The 24232-nt window shown below is 40.4% G+C and overlaps 1 long non-coding RNA gene across 6 annotated transcripts; it reads right to left on the bottom strand.

Moving 5' to 3' along the window:
- Positions 1-26: 26 nt before the first annotated feature.
- Positions 27-24232, bottom strand: LOC121403024. 6 transcript variants are annotated; one of them, XR_005966974.1, is made up of 4 exons: positions 24197-24220; positions 10528-10667; positions 9121-9231; positions 27-266 (listed from the first exon to the last, which is right to left on the bottom strand). It is a non-coding gene; the product is annotated as an uncharacterized LOC121403024 (long non-coding RNA). The 6 variants fall into 6 exon arrangements; XR_005966976.1 differs by having other exon boundaries at positions 9121-9197; XR_005966975.1 differs by lacking the exon at positions 10528-10667 and having other exon boundaries at positions 9121-9197; positions 24197-24232.

Genomic DNA, 24232 nt, shown 5'->3' with positions numbered 1-24232 from the left:
TGAAACAGATTTGAGCATGGCACATCTAAAAAAAACACTAGTGTTTATTGAAAACTAGGCATCCTTGGCTGATCCCTCCTGTTCATCTCCAGGAGTTTGGGCTCAATGGATTTGCTCTGCAGGGGTTGAACTGTTCCCTTGCCCTGGAGCTCTGCTGATCATTGTCCCTGTAGGGGTGGGTGGGGTAACAATAATATCAGGGACATTCAGATGACCGTCAGAAGTGCCTGAAGGAATCTCCTCATTGCTGTTACAAAACGGTAGACCTGTGAAAGGGGACACAAACATGTTATGGAGATGGATGCATTTATAAAGGAGCTCTCACTATAGGGATTCTCGTTTTATTGTTCCATTTAGCTTATTAAGTATCAGCACTGTACTCGGTCACTTGAGACTTTCCATTAAAGATAAACTTCTGCAGCTTATGTACATGTGCTGGACTCAAGAAGCATTTTTCCTCGGACTGCAGAAATAAGCAGTGGGTTGGAGCTATGGTTTATACGGTCATGAACAGGATGTAAAAGTCACAATGGGCTTTCCTGTAAAAAACCAGTGTTAGTATAACTGGAAAGGAATATTCTTGTATGAATGCAGATTACTTACTGTACCCTGAGTTACGTATATGTACCTAGAGTTGATGAATACATAATTCTGGTGTAATCACCTTGAAAGCATGCACACAGGTAAATACTGAAGAGAGCTGAGGTTTTATAGTGCTTTTATTCTGCTCAATTTATCACAGTTGTTAAGAATAAGTGCTGTGTATGAAGAAATGCATACGGCAATTTGTAACTGATATACTCTTATAATAAAAAGGTTACTCTTCCTCTACAACTTATGCTCATGGGATCTGTTAGTGCTGATGTTTTTGGTACCTACTACCTTCCCAAGGGCTGGGGCATTAACCCCTGAAATACCGGTGATGTTTGGCTTCTTCTAATATGACTACACCACTTCATTATTTTAGGTTGTTTAATATGGCAACAGAACTATATTCGTGTTGCACATTGTGGTGTTTATACAAAGTGGCTGTAGGTGTCACTGTGCACAAGAGTTATACTGTGTATACATTGTATTTTCTAGACTGCTTAAAAGTATTAGAGTTGTAGCTACTGTTGAAGTGTATTGGCTGTTATACTCTACTCATCCTCGGCTACCAATACATATCATACATTTAAATTCCTTACCCATCCTGCCACCCACTGCAGTTATTTACCAGCCCCCCCCCCCGTTCTGCCTTGAGTTACACCCCCACACTCCTATAGCACATAGGTAGGGTTGCTACTTTTGCTACTTTTGCTGGTGGCTAAACCATAACAAAGGGGACAGGGTAGATAGCATTGGGAGGTGGAGCAGTCATGTTGAGGTGGGCATGATGACATCAGAGGCAGGCACTTTGGAGTCATTCGCATCACTTAAATGCAACTGGCTGGATTTCTGTTCAGTTTTCGCAATGGGACAGAAAGTTTTGAAAGGACAGCCCTTTGCAAACTGAGATGTCCAGTTGAAACCCACGCGGCTGGAAACCCTACTCCTATCTATTCTGCCCGATGAGTAAGACCAATCCTTTAACTACAGGTCGGGGATCTATAATACAGAAATCAGTTATCCAGACAACTTTGTAATACAGCGATGCTCATTTAGAAAAACAAATTCTTATTTTTTATTGATTTGCTTATTTCTGTTTCTGTAATAACAAGAAATTAACTGCACTTGATAATAATAAAGCCATGTAAAGGTGAGTATCTTGGTATTTAATTGGTTTTCATTTATTGGCCAGATTATTGTTCGGGTTTCACAAGGCTGAAAACTGAACAGAAAGTTGAGACCCAAACAGACCTTAGAAAAACCGAACTGTTCGGGTCAAAACCAAACAGGTAGCAACCCTACACATAGGTTGTTGCCTACTTCGTCTACCCCTAGTTCCAGCCAGTCAGTGATACTGCACATGCTTGGTGTGCTCTAGGCTGTACTTGACAAGCTTCAGGGCTGATTATTAATAAACTTTGATGCAGAATTCAATGGTTTCTACACAGCCCTGTAATACAAATCACAGCATGTCCTGCAAATAGGGTTGTCATTTGGCCAGTATGTACCGGCCTAGCATTAATGCCAGTGTTAGTAATAAGGAAGAACGATTAAAATATAGGCCAGTATTTTATTCCCAAAAAAGGTGGCAACTGTAATAATCTTGAGCCAAAACACAATATATACAGTAGCATTTCTAGCTTAATTCTTTGTCGAGCTTTATTATTCACGTATGGCAATACAGCTGTTATTTACTATGGGTAGGAGCAAGCCATTGTGCCAGTTGCACCAACACTGCCAGATATTACACAATAATAATAATAACAATAATAATAATAATATCACTTGTCCCATGGGAGTCCTGTACTTAACACTATCCTATACGATGCAGGGCAAATTGTGCCAAAATGTATGTTGTAAACCTTTGCAAGGATTTGTGCCTGGTTGCAGGGATGACAATCAGGCAGGAATCCTGAAAAATCAGATCGATTTATGGGCAAAGAATCATTGCGCTTTGCATTAGTATTTTGCATGATAAAATAACTAAAAAGTGTCTGAGCCTTTTGCTGTTCTATCATAAATATCATGGTGTTTGCTTTAAAGTGAAGAATCTTATTTATGTAAGAAAAGACAGTGTGCCTTTAAGTACACATGGCTGGCACCAGGCACACAACTGATTGGCTGGTTAAACTAATTACACAAATTAGGAAACTAAAATAATTCAGTAAATACTGTTTAAAAAAATCATGCATCAATCAAACTTCATAGGTCTTGCTTGTTTTTGTAAAACCCAATAAAACTTTTAAAACCAAACTTCATAGAATTGTTATGAAAACAAAGAAAAAGTGCATTATTCATATACAGTATATATAAATATATTTGTATAATATTCATACTGAGCAGTGAGACTTGTACTAACGACCACTGGGAAAAGAGTGCAAAAATAAATCAATCTTTGTATACAAGTAATGCTTTATACTTAAAGGAACAGTAACACCAAACATTAAAGTGTTTTACAGTAATAAAAATATAATGCAGTGTTGCCCTGCACTGGTACAACTGGTGTGTTTGCTTCAGAAACACTACTATAGTTCATAAAAACAAGCTGTAGCAATGGCGGAAATTGAAAAAAGGCTGTATGGTACAGGTTAAATAGTGGATAATAGATAACACCATTATGTTCTACATGTAAGGGCCTGAAGGCACAGTTGGAGTGCGGACCAAGGAGGAGGCAGGTAGTTAACCAAAGTTCGTGGTATCAGAAGGGTGAGGCAAGAGAGTAGTCAAACTCCAGGCAAAAGTTCAATCCAGGCAGCGAAGGGTCAATCCGAAATAACAGGCAAGGTTGGTACACAGGAATCAATCAGTAATAACACACCCAGGAATACACGAAGTTAAACCTATACTTGGGCAATGTCTGCAGTGTCCAGAAGGCTTTATATAGGCCAGGATTGGCACCAAAGTTTGGGCGCAATGGCGTCATGACGCTGACGCTAGCGTCCAGACACATTCTGACGCTGGCGTTTATGCGCCGGCGCACGTTCTGACGCCGGCGACCAATCAGCAGGCGGGAAGACGCTGGCGTCATAGCACTGCGACCAGCAGGATCCACATGGAGAGGCAAGGGGTCGCCATTTTGGACGCTGTCGCTATCTTGGATGTGAGTGACTTCCATTTCCATTACACTACAGAGCTTATCTGCTGTGTAACCTAAGCCTTTTCTCCTTTGAATGGCTGCCCCCATTGCTACACAGCAGCTTATTTATATAAACAGTAGTGTTTCTGAAGCAAACACACCAGTTTTACCCAGTGGCCCAATCGCACCCAGGGGGTGCGATTGGGCCAGGGCCCGCACCCCCTCAGGGCCCCCCCACCAGCTCACGCGCCACCATTCCTGGCGGTTCCGGGTGTACGGAGGGGGGCAGGGGGGCCCGGCAGCGCGTCCCGCCCAGGGCCCGCCTCCCTCTAGTTACGTCACTGGTTTTACCAGCGCAGGGCAACGCTGCATTATATTTGTAATACTTTAAAACAATTTCATTTTTTGATGATATTGTTCCGTTAACAATAGACCTACATACATACACGGTTATAAGGGGTCAGTAATAAGAAACATTAAAACTACAATAAAAACAAATTGAAAAAGAAAAAAGAAAAGAAACATTAATGAGAAGTTACATGGAACTGAATTGTACTGCTTCAACACCAGGTGGCCTGCTGCAGAGTATTAAGGAAATTATTAATGGACCCTGTAGGGATTATTTATGATGCAAATCACAGTTGTGGTTGCACAGATTTGCCCATAGTCTTATGAGAAAATATCCCATTCATACCTTCCCGCCTCCTGAAACACAGAGCGCAGATTGATGCCAACAGACACAGCACACATCTTCCTGCCGAAAGAATCGTATACATGCATCATTCTGATGGAGAGGGACAGATTTTCAGGGCAACTGCAGCCAATTCACTAGGACAGTTACATACACATGAACACATTGGCTGCAATTGCTTCAGGTGCATCTCCCCTCATGACTGCAATTACACAGGAATTATGGGAAATAACTGCTTTGAGGGTAGTAATAAGTTGAAATGCAGCCAAACACTGCAGCATGGAAAGCAAACAAGCTTTTGTACTTTCTAATCACTTTGATGGAGCACAAACAAATCTATTTTTATCTAGAGCCAGAAGATGGCGCTTGTGAGCTCTGCTGCACTGACGCTGCATGTGCGGTCAGTAATCCTACAGGGGACACAATTCTGGGGTAACACTTAGCAGAGGGGAGGCAGGGGGCTGGCGGAGGGTTGGAGCAGTGGGGACCTGTGACCATGGGGGGTTGAATTCTCCTTTAAATTGACTGTAATGTAAACAGACCAAAACAGGTGTTTCGAGGTCTGCTGCTGCCTGAATGAAGTTCTGAAGATTTCTCTGCACATCAGGGGAATGGACATTGTAGCTGCATGTGCCACTGTACAGTTGTTGTCAGCAGGTCCGGATTTGTGGAAAGGCCACAATTTTTGGGGGGCGGCATGTATTGCATTGGTTTGGAAGCACTGGGGACTTGCAGGAAATACAATAGTTTTTACAATTTCCTGTGCACCTATGCCCAGTACTCTGGACCCGTTGCTGAAAATTTGGACATGTGCACAAAAGAAGCAGAGGGGACAGTGGCAGTGAACAGCAGTGGGCATAGTGGCGCCTGCTATTTAAATCTGACCCTGGTCGCCAGGCAGGCAACAGTGCAGGGGGAGCCAGTGCACGCTATTTATGCTACTGGTGCATCCTATAGACTCAATGTTTTCTGCTTTTTCAAAACACTATGGGGCTGATTTAAAAACATAGGTGCTAAATTGCACAAGTGCAGTTGCCAATAACCATTTGTTGTGAACAATCTACTACAAGTTAAGATAGCCATACACAGGCAGATAAAATTTGCCAACTCAGCCCCTCTAGACCAAGTTGGCAGCTTTTTGGCCTGTGTATGGGTCCATCGTGACAACCTGATATCTGGCTGAAAAGAAGCCAGATATATACTGACTGGTTTGAAAATGTAGTTGTTTTAAGTTTGTGAAGATTCTCATTCATTCAGGTCTTGGTGTATCTATAGAAATAAGTCAAATAAACTGGGCTTGCTGTGTTTTTCTTGAAGACATTTCACCAGTCATCCAACTGGCTTTCTCAATTCAGAATAACTTGTACATAGGATCTTGCTTCGCTATATATCCTCTGGAATGTTGCTCCAATAAGCATAATCTGTTTATCATAATCCACAATGTCATTAAATTAGGTGTTGATTGTATTAACAAATTAGGATCTTTGATGTGTTAATAAACCTTCCAGGAGAGGAAAACAGACCAGTACCTGCTGTTTGACTCCCACCAGTCACTAGATCACAAACTTGGGGTCATCAAAATTCTACATCACAGAACAGACAAGATCCCCACCAACACAGAGGCTACGTTGAAAGAGAGGGAACATCTCAGAGGGGCCCTGAAGACATGTGGGTATCCAGATTGGGCTTTTGTGAAAACCTGTAGAAAAAGAAGCAATGACTCCAAGACTACCGGTGAAGGTGGAAAACAGGACAGGAGAAAGAACTTGGTCCTCCCATATGTAGATGGGGTGTCGGAAAAACTTAGAAGGATTTTTAATAAACACCACATACCTATCTGCTTTAAACCCAGCGACACACTGAGGCAGCAACTAGTTCACCCAAAAGACCATCCCCAAAGCACAAGAAGAGTAACATGCAGTGCAGTGAGGAGTGCTCTGATTTGTATGTGGGGGAAACCAAACAACAGTTACACCAGCGAATGGCGCAGTACAGAAGAGCCAGCTCCTCTGGTCAGAACTCAGCCATGTACCTACTAAAAGAAAAAGTACACGTTTGAAGGCTGCCAAGACCAGATTCTAGACCGGGAGAGCTACTGGTTCAAAAGAGGTGTTAAAGAAGCCATATATGTAAAAACTGAAAAACCAAGTTTGAATAGTGGTGGCGGGGGGTGGGGTGCGACATCTATTGTCTGCCACATACAATGCTGTTTTGGCACCTCTCCCACTCTCCCTGCAAGGTTTAATAACACTTCAAAGATCCAATCTTGCTAATACAATCAACACCTAATTTAATGACATCATTATGATAAACAGATTATGCTGATTGGAGCAACATATCAATGGATATATTCCCAAAAAAAAGATCCTATTTACAAGTTATTCTGAATTGAGAAAGCTAGTTGGATGACTGGTGAAACATCTTCAAGGAAAAAACACAGCAAGTCCAGTTGATTTGACTTATTTCTATAGATATAGTTGTTTTAAAATCAGTGCATTGATATGGCTTTGTCTAACAGGCCCAACATGGGTGGCAAAATTGGGCAATGATTCAATAAATGAGCCCATACATGTGATATTCCCAGCCATTGGAATACAAAGACAAAGACTCTTATGGGGTTATGTAATATAAGACATTACGTTTTCCCATGTAGAATTTACTGATCACCTGTTTAAAAGCAAAACAAACTTAGTGCCTTTTATTACATATGGGGTATGTCTTTAGGACTTTTGACTGTTGGGACCATGAATTCTTATACATTTCCAACTTTCATCAGGCAAAACTGGCAGTTAACTTCTAAAATGGAATTCAATACACTGGATAGGAATGCAGTTAATGGCACATGGGAAATCACTATTATAGTGGGTTTTCTGCTGGCACACAACACCTTCCAAGGCAATTAAGGTTGCTACCTTTCCTCCCAGCTAACTCCAGGTGGGGAGGTGGGCCCGTGATGTAGCAGGAGGTGAGTATCCAAGAAAACACTGGCACTCAAAGGCAAGTAACAGCAGGGTTATACCCTTGCGTATTTATTCTGCAAACGTGCAACGTTTCGGGAAACGTTGCATGTTTGCAGAATAAATACGCAAGGGTATAACCCTGCTGTTACTTGCCTTTGAGTTCCAGTGTTTTCTTGGATAGTCTGCTGAGGAGGGTGCCGATCCCTCCAACACCGTGCACCAGGCGCTGAACTGCTGAAGGCCAGGGTTGTGCGAGCGGGCTACATCACATTGCGTAGCAGGAGGTGAGGCCATGATGTAACAGGGCGAGACGTGATGTAGCGGGATATGATGTCGGGGGCGTGGATATGGCATTGCGATCAGCGATTGGTCGATCGCCATGTCAGTCTCAGGGAATCCTGCCCAGTTTTCCTAATTTGGAAAACTGGGTAAGTAGTTTTGACAGCCCTTCAGAAAACCACTTTCCGGGTCAAAAATGGACAGGTGGCAACCCTATTGGCAATCCATAGCTGAGGGCCTGTAAATGTCATCAATGTATCTCATGTTACCACCATATATTCACACATAGGCAAGATATATTGTAACTGCCACCTAGCATTTTATATGTAATAATTACAGACTACTTGTTAAACCTAAGATTTAGGACCTATTTAGGACCTATTATCCTGAATGCTCAGGACCTGGGCTTTTCCGGATAAGGAGTATTTTCATAATTTGGCTTTCCATACATTAGATCTACTAAAAATCATTAAAACATGGAACAGTAACACCAAAAAATTAATGTTCCAAAGTAATTCAAATATAATGTACTGTTCCAAACAGGTGTGTTTACATCATAAAGCCTATTATGGATTTAATAAACAAGTTGCTCTCTAGCCATGAGGGCAGCCATTCAAGGCTCAGGTTACATAACAAATAACAGATGCACACTGTAGAATACTGTTAATAACCTGTGCCTTTTCTCTGTTTTCAGTTTAAATGACTGCCCCATGGTTACACCATAGTTTATTTATATAAACTATAGTAGTCTTTCTAAAGCAAACACATTTTCTTTTTACCAATGCAGGGCAACAGTACATTATTTTTTATTTTAAAATGCTTGATTTTTTTGGTGTTACTGTTCCTTTAAATAAATCTAATTGGATTGATTTGCCTCCAATAGGAATTCATTATTTGTTTGTTGGGGTACTGATTTATTATTACACATTAAAAGGAAATATTTTTTTCAAACTCGTAATTTTCAGAATAACGGGTCTGTGGATAACAGATCCCATACCTGTGAAATGAAAATCATGACATAAATGGATTCCTGTGTGCCAGAGATTTGTGCTGTTTATTGGAAAGAGACATAAAAAATTAACTTTTATATAAAAAAAAAAATGCATAGCAATGAACATGACATTGTAGAGCCTTAAGGTAGCCAAATGAGCATATCTTTCCCCAATATGCCCACCAATGGCAGGGCAATATCAGGTTAATCCGAATTTTCGGCCCTAGGGCCAATCGATCGGATTATACAAAGGAATTTTTTGCAGACGAGTCGTAGGACCGCATTAACTAGCCCATGCAGTCTTGGATCGCAGGAAAAATCAACCCTGCCCGATTGATATCTTACCGATTTTTTGCCTGATATCAATCAGGGAGACCCGCCAAAAGCCCCCACACATGGGCAGATAAACTACCGAATTGGTTTAAAGGACCAATATCTGCATCTTTAATCTGCCCATGTATGTCCACCCTTAGAGGGAATCATAGAAAGATTGTTTTGCATTTGTTTTCATTTCACTTTCATTTTACTTTCTTACCTTTCAAACATGAGAATTTTAGTCCCATACTTTCATTCTATCTGTGTGCAGAAAATCCTTGCCAGGCACCTCAGCCTCTATTGGAAAGAAAAGTGGATGTCACAGGAAAACCTAGAATCACAGGAGAATAAAGTGAAGGAAGTGACAGCGTATAACGTGTCTGTCCAACTCACTGACTCCTAGTAGCTAAACTTGTTGGGTTTCTGACGTACATTACAGGATGCAGTAGCAGGTCAGCTGCTCGAATGTGAGAGCATCTATCTAACCACTAGATCTCAAGCTCAGAAAATGACAATTTTATACTGTTTCAAAAATTCTAGCACATATACAAGTACATATTCTGTAAAGGCCTTCTCAAATGCTAAGCTAGACACCGACAACAAATAATTGTGAGGGGATTCCATTAACATCACTGAGATCTACAAGTAAAGCAACCATAGGAAACCCCAAACCACTGTGCGTATGTAGAATCTATCTTGTCTAGAGAGGCGTGGTACGGAGCAGGCAGCAAAGTGCACAAACTCTGCTTCCTGTGGCCGTGGTTCATTTCAGTTTTATAAGATCTGTGTACTTGTTTGGCAAAGGGCATTAAATGAATGTGGTTAAATACATGAAAACGAACTTTGTTCAACCTGTATACAGTGGCGTAACTACCGGGGAAGCAGGGGGTGCGATTGGGCCATGGCCCAAACCCCCTCGGGGCCCCCGGCAGCTCGCACGCCACTCGTAAATAGGAAATGCGTCCGTAAATGCGGCCGTTTCCGGCCGTGCACGTCCTGCGCCAGGGCCCGCCCCACTCTAGTTACATCTCTGCCTGTATAGAAAGCAGTAATATAGGCAAAATATTTTTATTTAAAAGGAGACGTGGGAAAAACAAGAATGTGCCAGTGCATTATACTAGTTGGAATATAGAAGGAAAGTGCTGAAAAAAGTAGTGTTTCGGGTTGATTATTTAAAATTTTACTACTAGTCCCACCCATCCTTTCCACTTCATGCTGCCTCCTTTCCCAGGCTCTGCAGGGATACCTCCCAACTGTCCCAATTTGCGTCCCAAATACTCAGCACCTGCACTTTGATACATTTGAATCTAATAAGATGTCTTGGGGGAACTGAGACTCACAGCTTAAAGAGCAATTTCACATTCATTATCAACACTAAAATAACACATAAAATATGGTCCTAAAACCATTCCAAATTTCCATAAACTGCCAAATTGTGTAAAATGGACGTGGTATTTAGTGGACATGGCCACAAAATGGGTGAGGTCAAAACTTTCGATGTGCTACGGACTGCAGATATTTTTGGCCCTCTTACCATTTTTCAAATGTTGGGGGAGGTATGTGTACAGGGAAGCTGGCAGGCACTCAGCACACTGTATTGTAGGATAGAAACCAATCAGCAGCTGACCTGATAATGAACGAAAGCCTGTCTTTGCTTGTGTGACTGCAGGGCTGTAATTGGCTATTCCCCTCTTAGTATGATTCTGGCAGGGATCTTTAGGACACGCCCACCTTTCAATTGAGCCACGGACAGGGACCATAGCAGATCTGTAAAGAGCATCAATAAAGGGATCATTTTTACGATTATTATAAGCCCAAAGTAACACCAGCACCATCACTATTTAATAGGCGCGTGGTCCTGTGTGTGGGCTTCTATGTACTTGAAGTGCCAGGGCCTATTTTGACTCTCAGTCTGGGCCTGCACTTACTTAACTAACACACGTGTTTGTCTTCTTATCCATATGCAGGTTAGTGTTTTTAATTAAAATCTCTGTCTTTTTCCACCATCTAAATTCATATTAATCAGGATACCCTGTTAAATTAATAAAAAACAATGGCAGGATCATTTGCAGCCTGTCTCTCCAGAAACCATGTTGTGCCATTCAATATTATGTGCAGGTTTTATATGCAGCTTCAGGGGGACCAGAATCAGTTTGTTTTAAAAGACTGCTTTGAGCATGTGCTGATCATGTAGAAAAGGAAGCAGCAAGAGGGGCATGTCATAAAGGGCCGCGCTATGTACTTTATATATATATATATATATATATTCCATTATATATACCACTGGGGACCCCATAAACTGCCCTGTCAGCTGTACCTGGTTCTAAAAGCAGAATTGTGCAGGAGTGTTGGCGGACACCATCTTGCCTCACTTCAGGTCATCTTCTCTCAGACCAGGAACCAGACCCAGAACAGGCACAGTTGAAGCCAAGTAAGTGCTGTGCTATTTGGTAGCCTCCATGTGGACTGTCAGCCTACAGAAGGCTCTATTTGGCAGTTCACATGTTCTCTATGCAACCAAAACTTGCCTCCAAGCCAGGATTTTAAAAATAAGCAGCTGCTCTGAGGGCTTGGAGAGCAACATGTTACTCATAAGTCACTGGTTGGGGATCACTGCACTAAAAGATTCATTCATTTGGCAAAGTCACCAAATGAGCAACTATTTTCCCCGATATGCCCACCTTGAGAACCCACCCTGTCAGATGAGAACCCTGATACCCTGCAGTTGCTTTATGCAGTTGGTGATGGACTGCAAATCCTGGCAAATTGTTCATAATTTCAAGTGTCAAAAAACATGATGGGAGCTTTACTTATCCCAGTTGATGCAAAACGATCCTTTAGTGAGAATTCCGCTTGCTTTCATTTTTACAAATTCTACACTGATCTATGATTGGATAAGTGATAGTTACCACAGGTTTTTCTATCTTAGCCACTTGCTGTTGGTAGGGAAAATTATGAGTGGAGAACTCTACTTTGAAGAACTTGGGAGGGGGGCAACAGGAGTTTAGGGAAACTATATGTCCCCATTATTTGCAAACATGAAAGTAAATGCAAAAACAGATGTGAAATTGTGTGTGATTTGTTGCTATTCACAAACATACTTGCATTTAACTAACTAATACTAATACTACTTCCCTCAGCAGGTTGTGCAAAACACACACAAAATACTTGTGTCCAGTGAATTGGATGTAAGGGTAAGGGCGTATCCGGGGAGATTTAGTCGCCCAGCGACTAATCGCCTCTGCTTCAATGAAAAAATGCCTGCACCGATGCACTCGCTGTGCTTTGACTTCCAAAGTTGCTCGAAGTTTCCTCACAAGTAAACTTTGGTCGACTTCGGAAATCAAAGTGACGTGAGTGCATTGGCGCAGGTGTTTTTTCATTAAAGCAGACAGAACACACGGGGAAGCAGTTTGGGGAGATTAGTCGCCCCAAAGAAGAGGCGATTCGTCGCCGGGTGACTAAATCTCCCTGAATCTCCAGGTGTGCCCTTACCCTTATGCTGTTAGTGACACAATGCACAAGAAGTTATGCTACTCACACACACAAGAATAACATGCTGCAACAAGTAGAAGCTATTTTTTGTCCACATACAAGTAGACATACAGGCTATTTAGTAGGCACAAAATTTTGGAGACAAAAATTGCATTATGAGTATAAAATAAAATGATTTGTGTTGGTATTGTGCACATTGCACCATGCCTTGCTCATCAAGTAGGCCCTATTAACTTAATTACAAATAATATGCATTGTGTGAATCCATGCTGGGAAAGCATCCTTGGTAACATAAGTGTACACAAATCTGTTACCGTATATATAATTCTAACATAGAAGTACACATCTGCCTGAAAATGTGTACCATCAGCAGACCCATCTATGCCACACGCGAGAACTGAGAGAATAAAGAAAGCAACAGAGAAAGTATATGACTGCAATCATTAAATTACTTATCTCAATATATTTGTAAAGCTGTCTATATGGCATTCTCCATTTCAATTCATTCACTGTAATGATTTTTCTTAGGTGCAATGATACATTTATAAATATGGTAAAGAAGTTGATTTTGTTTCTTTTTGCCATGATGAAACCTGTTGGTTAAAGTATAATTTGGGCGCTGCACACAAGAACATATAATTGCAGCTGTCAGTGAGAGACATTGGCAGTGTAAGTATAGGGGTGTGTCTGTTGTGAACAATAAGATCACTATTGTATAAACATGTATTATTATAGTCACGTTATATAACCAAGCTGATGCATATTCTAGAGCATACAAAATTACTCAACACTTTCCACCAGTGGCAAGCTATGTCTATGGTGCCCAATAGTGATGTGTGGGCCGACCCGATACCCGCGGGTACCGGGTCGACCTTGCACTGCTCCTTGCGGGTGCGGATTGAGCTTTTCTTCTGCTCTCCCTGCCCGCCACCTTCAAATGCCGGCTTCTGACTTCCGGGTTCCGGTTTTATAGTCTCACGTCTGCTCGCCCCGCACCTTTTGTGACTTAATTGTGCCGTCATCGGCTGGCGGGTGGGGGCAGGTCTATAAAAGGACCCCGGAAGCGCAGGTGCGTGCGGGTGCGGGCTGAAGCAGGGCGGGTTAGGATCAGGTGCAGGTCAGGAAAACCCTTACCCGCACATCACTAGTGCCCAAATCTTGTTCATCAAAACAACCATGCTGTCATGCTTTAGAACTTAAGTGTTTTCATATTTTTACTCTCTGCAGTCTGTGGAATCTTTGTTATGGTGGGATCTACTGCAATACAACAGACAGCTAGCATCATTGAGGGGGGTAAATAGAAATCAAGCAGATCCCTTGTATCTGCTGGAGGGACTAGGAGGTCTAGGTGCCCATGTCTTATTCTCAAAGTTTTGGGGCTTCTAAAATGATTTGCTATGGAACCCCAGTAACTTCTAATTACACTACTAGCATCATGTTATCCTGAAGTCTAATAATTTCACTGGCAGATACCTTTTACTTTTTATTTCTTGATATCACCCCTTTAGGATTGGGATTTAATTTAAAGGAACAATTTGCACATGTATTCAGCATTAATTCTATAAATATGAATTGTGTTTGCAAGTGTATTTTCTATTCTTTAATTTATACAAAAAGGGGGTTCTGTAATAAAATGCACTAAGTTTGCCCAGGAGCAGTATGTAGCAGTAACCCATAGCAACCAATCAGCAGGAAACATTTACTGGTCACCTGTTGAAAAGTAAACATCTTATTGGTTGCTATGAGTTACTGCTCTTAGGCAAACTTAGTGCCTTTTATTACATTTGGAGGATAGTGTTATTAGTTGCACTAAACAATGAAGAACAGTGTATTTCTCATAAAACTTGCCTTCTTGTAGCAAGAGGATATGTATGTTGTTAAATGTGTCCTTCATAGTAAAGCCCTTGTATAATGAATATTGTCTAGGACTGAGGATGAGTAAGGTCATTCTGCATAGTACATCCCTTTTCTCTACCAATTCCACAGAAAGGGCAATCATGAAAATAAGGATATACATGCTTCTCTAGATGGAGAAGAATGTATATCTCTATATTACACAAGAGCCACAAATATCCTGTAAATTATATCCTTATAAACGGTGAGTTCTGAGGTCATCAGTTATAAACGGTGAGTTCGGATGTCATATCTGTCACATGACTCACGAAACTTGTGTATTATAATAAATTAATTTCCCCTGTTGCAAAATATGAGGGTATTAGAAGTTTTTTTATAAAGTATCACTATTAATTAAAATTGATGTATTAGAATGTTTAATGAATTGCAGTCTAATCAATTTGACCGTATAATATAATTTAGCACATAGCACTTTGGTGATCTTCATATAGATAAGCACAGGCACTTCAGAGATTTTTAATTAATTATTGGCAGCAGTGTAAACTCTTTTAAGTGATTCTAGAATACAAAGACATACGGGGTTTTACTTTTCTTTTCTCTTTTTAAATTAATAAGGTATTAGAAGTCACCTCGGATTCCATCACCTGTATAAAAGCAGGCCTTCTGCCTCATGTTTTTATTTGGTCATGGAACTCCTTGGTATTCTTGTATTTTACAAGAGGGCGTACTTTATTCACTATATAATGTACTAAAGAACATGTCAGTGCAGTATAGCTGAAAGATAACGGTCCATTTGAACTTTTGTAGCAATAGAAACAACAGTTTTTGCAACCATATTGCAAAAGGCAAGCCCTATGTTCTCTGTTCACATTTTTCCTAAAAGTTGTTAATCACATATGAACAATATGAATTACCTTCTGCTTCTTAACAAGTCCAGAGCATGCAAAAATATTCCACTTCTATGAGTCATATGCATAACCGTCATGTTCCTGAGCCAGTGTATAACATAGTTTTCCAGCCATGCCTATACATGTACATAAAAAAGGACCTGGGTCCAGTCAAAAACATGCCACACAGACCAACTTTGGATCTTTCCACTGCAGTACCAGTAGAAGAAAAGGTACACTGTAATTAGCAGCAGAGGCCTTTGTATGATTTTGTTCTGTGTGCCAACTTTGATTTTGCTTTTAGCAAGTGATTACTGGCTGTATTTGCTATGGGACGTGTTATCCTACACTGGCACATGAGGTATTCCAGGGGCTTTGCTTATAAGGTTGTGTCACTTTTAAGTAAGCTGCTTTAGTTTCTGCCACTACAAGAAAAGCCAGATGTATTTCTAGGAGCGCAACGTAGTATAAAAACTTTTTCTGATAATGTTATTGCAACATAGAATAAGAAGAAAAATAAAGTAAAGTAAAACTATACCAAACTGGTCTATTTAGATACAATAAATGAATCTATCCCTTTTACATCTCTTGCCTTGAACCACAATTTCATGATGGTCTGTGTGCTGCCTCAGAGATCACCTGACCAGAAATACTACAACTCTAACTGTAACAGGAAGAAGTGTGGAAGCAAAACACAGAACTCTGTCTGTTAATTGGCTCATGTGACCTAACATGTATAGTTTGTTTGGCATGTCTGTTTGCACAGTGAATTGTACAATCCCAGGGGGCGGCCCTTATTTTTTGAAATGGCAATTTTCTATTTATGATTACCCAATGGCACATTCTACTAGAAAAGTATATTATTATGAAAACGGTTTATTTACATGAAGCAGGGTTTTACATATGAGCTGTTTTATGCAATATCTTTTTATAGAGACCTACATTTTTTGAGGGGTATAGTTTTCGCTTTAATACCCCTTACAAATATGGCAGGCAACATTAAATTTCATATTGGATTCCTCTATAATAAAGTTATTCTTGTTGAATTAGTGCTCTCACCAGTGCAGTGATTGCTTCACCTATGCTGGGACAACTGCAGAGTTAGCATACCTGATAATTTATTTGTGTCTTCTTTTTATTTTCTTTAGGATGTAAAAGGTTCTCTACTTAAACGACACCATTACGTGACACCATTTCACGTGCAAAACAAACTGGGAGATATTTGTAAATATCCAAGCATATAGTTTCCCTGGCAATAGATACTTTCTCCTCTACGTTTAATAAGAGTATCTATATGCAGAGTTTTTTATTGGAACAACAACAAAGTATACACAACTACACAAATACTAAACAAAGTGTGCACAAATACTGAACACTATGTTCAAAAAGAGCTAAGAATACAATCAAAGACCCATGTTACTCCAAGCTGGGATCATAAAAAGCAATTGATCATAACTGCAGGGGAAGCAGACAATGGAGCAAGTGTCTATGTGAAGCTCTACACATATCACCACAAGCTAGAATGGGAACAGCCAAGTTAGATGGAGGTGGAATTCCTAATGTCTTTCTGGAAGATGCTAGCAAGGTGCAAGAGTGTTACTATGAAGTAATGTGGATCCCATGGGCTAGGGAGCAATGAGTAACCCTAGACTCAGCCCTGGCAGATTGCTTGGAATTAAGATTGACTGCAAGTCTGAACATCTGTACAATAACAACAGTAAAAACAAGTATATGTTGTTGAGATATATATTCATTTGTCAAGACCAGCTAGGTACTGCATTGGAGAATACATTTTTTATTATATACAATATTGCAGGCTCACCAGTGATTTTGACATACAATTTCCAGATTATTGGGGGAATGTAATATTGGTTGCTAACTCAAAAATCTCTCAGACTTTGTTAGCAATGCGAACGAATGTTCGCAAAGTGAACAATTTTGCCTTTGTGAACACTTTGCCCCTCACACGACAGCAGGATATCGATTGCGAATTTTATAGTTTGCGATAGCGTGCAGTGTATGTAATAAAACTTCTTTATGAAAAAGTTGTTACATTAACTCCACCTTCAAGCTGGTCTTAAAGGTTTGCAATGCGCAATTAAGATTCCCAATGCAATAAAAGCCTAATGAAGAAAATTACATTGTGACAAGCGAATTTTAATTCGCACATTTGTTCTCTGCAAATGTTATTAAATTTCCCCTAAGTCTGCAAAGTATCTTTTAGATTGTAAGTTTTAAAGACCAGGGCCCAACTTTTACTAGTATTGCCACATAAGGCAATGCTACCCACCCCAGCTCCTCGCCAGCCTGGTGATGAAGTCTTTGTAATTGCCTTTATCACCAACCCAATCCTTGTGGGTTTATTAATTTTTCCACTTTGCCTGGTCTGTCAGCCCTGCGCCAGACTTCAACTTTACTTGCCTACCCTGCATATACCTAATTCTGAGGTTGACTTCAAGGATGTCTGAAAACAGGGCAGCTCAAAATACTGATAGAATACGCTTGGGCGAAACAACTTTAGTTGTAGCTGCACGTGGGCTGTTAGCAGAAGATTATAATCCACAGAAACCAATAATATGTTGCTTTCACTATTCTAATTTCGCTGGAGAATGAAAAGATGGCTGCTTTGTAGTCTATATAAAGCAAGCCTGTGAAGAAAAATGGAGTATAACTCTCAATAGCTAAGAATATGGTGTCCAAACCTTCCATGCCTGATGGGTGGTAAAATGATTATCATGTGGAGGCAGACAGTGATGACTCCTTGGAATGCAACTGCAGTTATAAATCATCTGGAAAGGCAGCAACAGGAGCCTGCCAAGGACTGTGCAAGATAAACAATGGAACATCTGTTCATTATATAGGGTAGCTAACATGTACAGCAAAAGGTTTAAGCCTACAGAGGAAAGTACTGATTTGATGCTGAATGTGGTTATGTCTAGGTGCAATTCTCCCTCTTAAATCCCTCACTGCTAGCTCAATGACTTAGACTATTCTGCTCCCACTCACTTCCCAAACAGACCTTCACTCTTCTTAACTGTGGGCCATTGTCACTGGTTAGAAGGATCAGGGCATAAAGTAGGTGTGGTTTTGGGTAGATTGGGGGCATGCCTGGGTGTAAATGCCAAATTCTAAATGCTGGGTTTGAGTAGTAACACAGTTGGAACAATGTAGAGAGTCACAAGCTAAAAGAGGTTCTACTCATTTTATGATACATTCAGATGGCGCAAGCCTGTAGCAGGCCCTTTGTGACTTTCGAATTTAATATTAAAATAGCCCTCAAACACCACAATTTTTGAACATGAACATTATTGCCGATTCTTGAAATAAAAATGATACTTAGATATTTTTATATGAAGTGTTATAATGTGTTGGTTAATATGGGAAACTGTATATTTAGTACAATATAAAATGACACTGAGTAATCTTGTAGCAGAAGTGTCCAAAGCCCTGATGCAGTAAGTACAGCAGCACTGGGAGAAGTATACATTGGTTTAAAGCTGTAAAGGAAAGACCTGCTGCATGCAACATTTCTTTAGTTATAGATGCCAAATTGTTTCTTAAAGACCTGGCAAGAGACTGTGATGTGGCAGCTTACCTTTCCCCCACGTACTTTACTTGTGTGCGGCTGAAGCTGGTTTCCCACTGTAGTTCAGTGCTGCTCTTCACTTTACTGTCTCAGTAGTCACACACTTGCTCTCTCTGAGTCTCGCTGGATCACACAGGCACTTCCTTTATGCCAAACAGCAGTCGCATACTCAGAGATGAGGCAAAGAGATGAAACTGAAATCATTTTTCTTCCTGCTCAACTAGTAAGAGTGAATTGGAATCCGTTCCTGGTCCTGCCTTACTGATTTAGACATTAATCATGCATTGCATTAAGACATACTTGGCAAGGGTGGATTTCAATTAGGAAATTGCACTTTTAAAGGAACACAAATCTAAAAAACACCAACTACTGCTATGCTGAATACCGCAATGTTTACATATAGCTTGGGTAACAGTTCCCACATCCTGAATAAGGATATTAGTCTTTGTGCATAGTGATGTACTTACTGGTTTGCTTTATAGACTCATTTCTTACAGAGGAGTGTTCATTTGCTACAGGAATAAGACCCCTTATCTGGAAACCCATTATCCGGAAAGTTCTGAATTACCCGAATTACGTGTTTAAGCAGATAATTCTATTTTTCAAAATTATTTCCCTTTTCTCTGTAATAATAAAACTGTATCTTGCACTTGATCCAAACAAAATGGCATTGATTCTTATTGGTTGCAAAACAATCCTATTTAATGTTTAAATGATATTTTGCAGACTTATAGTATGGAGATCTAGATTATGTAAAGATCCCTTATCCAGAAAACCCAAGGTCCTAAACTTTCCCCATTATAGTTCCTGTACCTGTATTATATATACCGGTACACACCACCAGTGAGGTGGCACCAAACTGAAGGACGCCCCCCCCCTGTCAACTGTGCATGTGTGCATGATGTCCCCCCATGCATGACTTGGGCACCCCTGACCCCCCAAGCTCCACTTCCGGATGTAGACTGTAGATCTGGCAGCTGGGAAAAAAAAAATATTATATAATATAAGGGCCACCCCCTTAAAGCTGCCATCCTAGGCACAGGCTGCAAATATTTTTTCAATAAGCACCGAGTTGCATTCTTTTTCGTCTGTTAGTGTTCTTGCAGAACAGTAAATGAGCCCCTACTGTTTTTTCATGACTACGAAAAAATCATCGACATGAACAAATTTTTACATAGGACGCTATTGCTTTAATTCATTATTGTCTGCGTAGCAGGTCTCTGGATAATAGATTCCATATCTGTAGCTTAACTTGTATAAGAGCAGGCCTAGAAGCACGAGGCAAAAAACACTGAAAGTGTTTAGTCATAGGATCCTAATTTTACTGCTAAAATGTGTTTTTCTTTGTATTTTCCTTTATTCTGATATTTTTATTTCTATTTTTTATGACAATATAAAAAACTATTTTTTGTATAATAATTTTATTGAAAAATTTGGGCTGAAAACATATTGGAATTTACATGTAAATGTTTTCTCTTTGGTACTTTAAAAAATGCTCAATGCTTAATAAATTGCTTTGATTTGTTGTTATTGTTGTATTATTGCAAGAAAGAAGGTGAGAAGACAAAATATAGGCATTTTGGGTACCTCCACCATAGAGAGATGATAAACATGGAGGATGCCAAGCTGAATTAAGTAAAAAACATGGAACTAATATCCAAAACCCTTTATTCAGAAAGATTGAAAATAAACAGTGAACAGCCTCTTTGGAACCATTAAATACCACTCTGGTTGTTAAAAGATTAATAGTAAGGCTGCAGTATCTACTTAGACACTTAGGATGACTTCTTTTCTTCTAACCCACTTGGCCCTCTCCCTCAGGAATTTGCTTGGCTGTTGGCTACTGAGCATGCTCAGTTCTTCTCAATTCAGATTACTAAACACGCCCTACGTTATAGCAGCCAATCAAGAGATGGCAGTGCTGGTTTCCATAGAAACTCTGCTCTAGTTGTCTGCTCTTAACCTTCTCTCCTAAACTCAGCTTAACCATTACAGCGCTCATTCCTAACAGGACTTTTTCCTAAAAGTAATTGGTGCCTGTGTAAACCTGCATTCTATATTGCATGAACTTTATAGCACACACGTGTTGTTTGCAGATGTAAAAGTCAATGATGATGTGGCCACTTGGTGAGATCTGCTATTTGTGATAGTGCTGGCGAACAGAGGGGGTATATGTAGTACAAATGATTTGGTTTGGGTTGGGGAGATGTGCCCAGCTTATATACATGGCAGGAATAATGAACGCTTAACATGTCCTTTAAATGGGTCCTCTATTTGCTTTTAAATTAGCTTTTACCCTCTATTGAAAAGACTTTTCACTACATGTTGGAACATTGTTTTATGGTATTTGCATCCATTAATACCAGTGACATAACCACATAGGAAGCACACGGGGGCATCAGTCTGCTTTGCCTGTAGGGAGGCCCACTGGTGACCAGTGATACATGGGAAATAACGGATCACACGTGATTTTTTTTTTTGCAGTGTCACAGGTGACCCTCAATAAATTTTGGAGGGGCAAGAAAAATTTATTTTACTCACTGATTCATACAGAAATGTTTGGCACTGGTGTATGGAGATCAGGTGTGGCTGACATTTGCCTTCCCACTGAAGTTCACGAGGCTCTCTGCAGGCAAATCAAGTTCTTCCTGTCCCATCTCATAAACCCATTCTGTATTGACTTCTGTGCCAGATTATTATGTGAGTCACAAACACAACACCATAAAAAATACTGTGCTGTGCATTGTTCTGAGGATGGCTATATTCTACCAGCAAAATGACTGAATTTACTATTAAACAGCACAGTGCTAATGCTTATAACCACATATTGTTTCACTGTTAATAGGTTGGAAACAGATGTGTAATCAGGCCCGGATTTGTGGCGAGGCCTCTAAGGCCTGGGCCTAGTTTGGAGAAATTTTAGGGACAGCACGGAGCCCAAACGCATTCTAAAGTGCATGGGAAATGCAGAGTTCCCCAGCGCTATGACACATGCGTGTGTGCTGAAATTGCTGGAGAATTGCTGTATAAAAAGCTAAATAGCTCAAAACCACAAATGATAAAAAATGAAAACCAATTGCAAATTGTCTCATAATATCACTCTCTACATCATAATAAAAGTTAATTTGAAGTTGTTCAACCCCTTTAACAGCAGCTAATTTAAAATATATGGCAAAAACAACATTACTGACATCCCTTCATTACTATTGCTCTCATAAAACATTTTTGCTTTGATTTTTGCAATAACAGCTTTATCGTGTGGAAAAAAGCAAAGCACATTGCAACACTTACAGTGATTTTCTCTATATTTGTAATTCACATTATGAGCAATTTGAAGCTGTTTGGGGGAGGTGCCAAGTACTGTATCATGTACAGATGTAAAACAAGAACATCAGCCTTTCTAGAATTACTGTATCATCTGTTGGACACATATATTGCAATATTATTCTTGTATTTATTTCCCTATGCACAGGTTGTGCCCATATCTTATACAGCTTAAATAGAGCAAGGCAGTATCTTAGCAGATAGTATATGGGCAGAATAGTCAGTGCCCAGAAAAAACAATTTCCAATATATAATAAACACTTTTACTCTGGCCTATAAGGACAGATGTCCTAGTATCACACCTTGTTATCTACTATAAGTTTGGAAACATATCTCAGAACTGGTGAATTTCTAATATGTATTAAACAGAGAACGCTAAGACCACAACGCTGCTCAACTGGTATTGCCAAACTATAGGCTATGCATGATCCAAAAATGAACCATACAAGACAAGACATACAGGTGTAGCGATATAATAAATTGAGTGGCACCGTCTCTATTATGAGCTTACTTCCAAATATATTTGTGCCACGGATGAGACCTTTCTCTCAGGTGCAAGCTCTTGCAACGGTATAGAGGCAGGGTGTAGTGCAACTGTAACAATGTGATTATGCAGAAGAACTGGGCGCCAGTGGCTCTTTTATGCTTAAACAGGAACTGAGTTTATTTACAAGATGTACATAGAACATATAGCATAAAGGATAGCAGTATACTCACAGCACCAAGAACACAGATTAATCCCTGCAGGCAAGGGAACAGTTACAGCAGCAGTTAAGCAGCAATTGAGAAGGTTTCAGCCTATGCTCTAAGTGGAATTTAGGGGAAATTCTACCACCCCTAAATCTATGCTCTTAGTCCCTACTTCTGGGTTATTAGTACCCGGGATCTTAATCCCTCTGACTCTCTTCGTCGGAGCCTTGAGCTGCTCAACTATTTAACCTATCTATCACTCCTAGAGTGATTTATGAAAGAGTATAGCTATCCATTTTACTAGGGCTGAAGTGCCTAGGTTCCACTACCCATTCCCTTGCTGCCTGCTTGGTAAGGGCTAAAGGAATGGACCCAGACAGCATGGTTACCTAGACCTTTATACTATAGCACAGTGCCATCTACAGTACACTGTGAGAACAACAGGGGCTGACATAAGCAGCACAATGACACAAGTCCCCATAAGGACCCATTTAGGTGTCTAAAACCTTAATGATGTGCCTGCCAATATTATGTGAGGGTGACTAAATTATCACATCCATACACAGATATATCTTCCACAGAGCTTATACTGCACCTGTCAGATTACACAATATAAATGTGGATACCCTAGATCAGGGATCCCCACCTTTTTTACCGGTGAGCCACATTCAATTGTGAAAAAAGTTGGAGAGCAACATAAGTATGCAAAGAGTCCCAAATATAGGCTGTGATTTGCTTTTGATTTGGACTTACAGCCTAAAGGAGGCTCTACTTGGCAGTACACATGTTTTTTTATGCAACTAAAGCTAACCTTCAAATCAGGAATTCAATAATAAGCACCCATTTTAAAATAAGCACCTGTTTGCCACTGGGAGCAACATCCAAGGGGTCAGATAGCAACTTGTTGCTCACGAGCCACTGGTTGGGAAACACTGCCCTAGATACTTGTACCAGACATATACTAGACAGATTAATTGCAAAACTGGAGTAACTTAGTACTTAGAACCAACAGACAAGGCTAGATATTTGCAGAGTAGGAGGGAGGTTAGTAGCCCGGTGACAAATCGCCTCTTCTTCGGGCGACTAATCTTCCCGAACTGCCTTCCCACCAGCTAAAAACTAAATCGCCGGTGGGATGGCACTTGGAGTACTTCGTTTTCTGAAGTCGCCCGAAGTTTTCTCGTGAGGCAACTTTGGAAAACTGAAGCGCTCTGAGTGCCATCCCGCCGGAGATTTAGATTCTAGCCGACGGAAAGGCATTGCGGGGAGATTAGTAGTCCAAAGAAGAGGCGATTTGTTGCTGGGCGACTTATCTCCCCCCAATAGCATTGTGTGCCTCTATCCTTAAAAACAACTGTCAACTGTCCCCAGTATTTTATAAATATCATATCTAACAATGTAACTGACTTGTAACAATCACAGTTTATTTTGCCTTGGTGCATTAACCATTTCAGAATTACCTTGTGCATGTCTGTTCAGCTCTTCTCCTCGTGTAC

Source organism: Xenopus laevis, chromosome 4L, assembly GCF_017654675.1.
Source record: "Xenopus laevis strain J_2021 chromosome 4L, Xenopus_laevis_v10.1, whole genome shotgun sequence".
Lineage (NCBI taxonomy): Eukaryota > Metazoa > Chordata > Amphibia > Anura > Pipidae > Xenopus > Xenopus laevis.
This window is presented reverse-complemented; position numbering and strand designations above follow the sequence as displayed.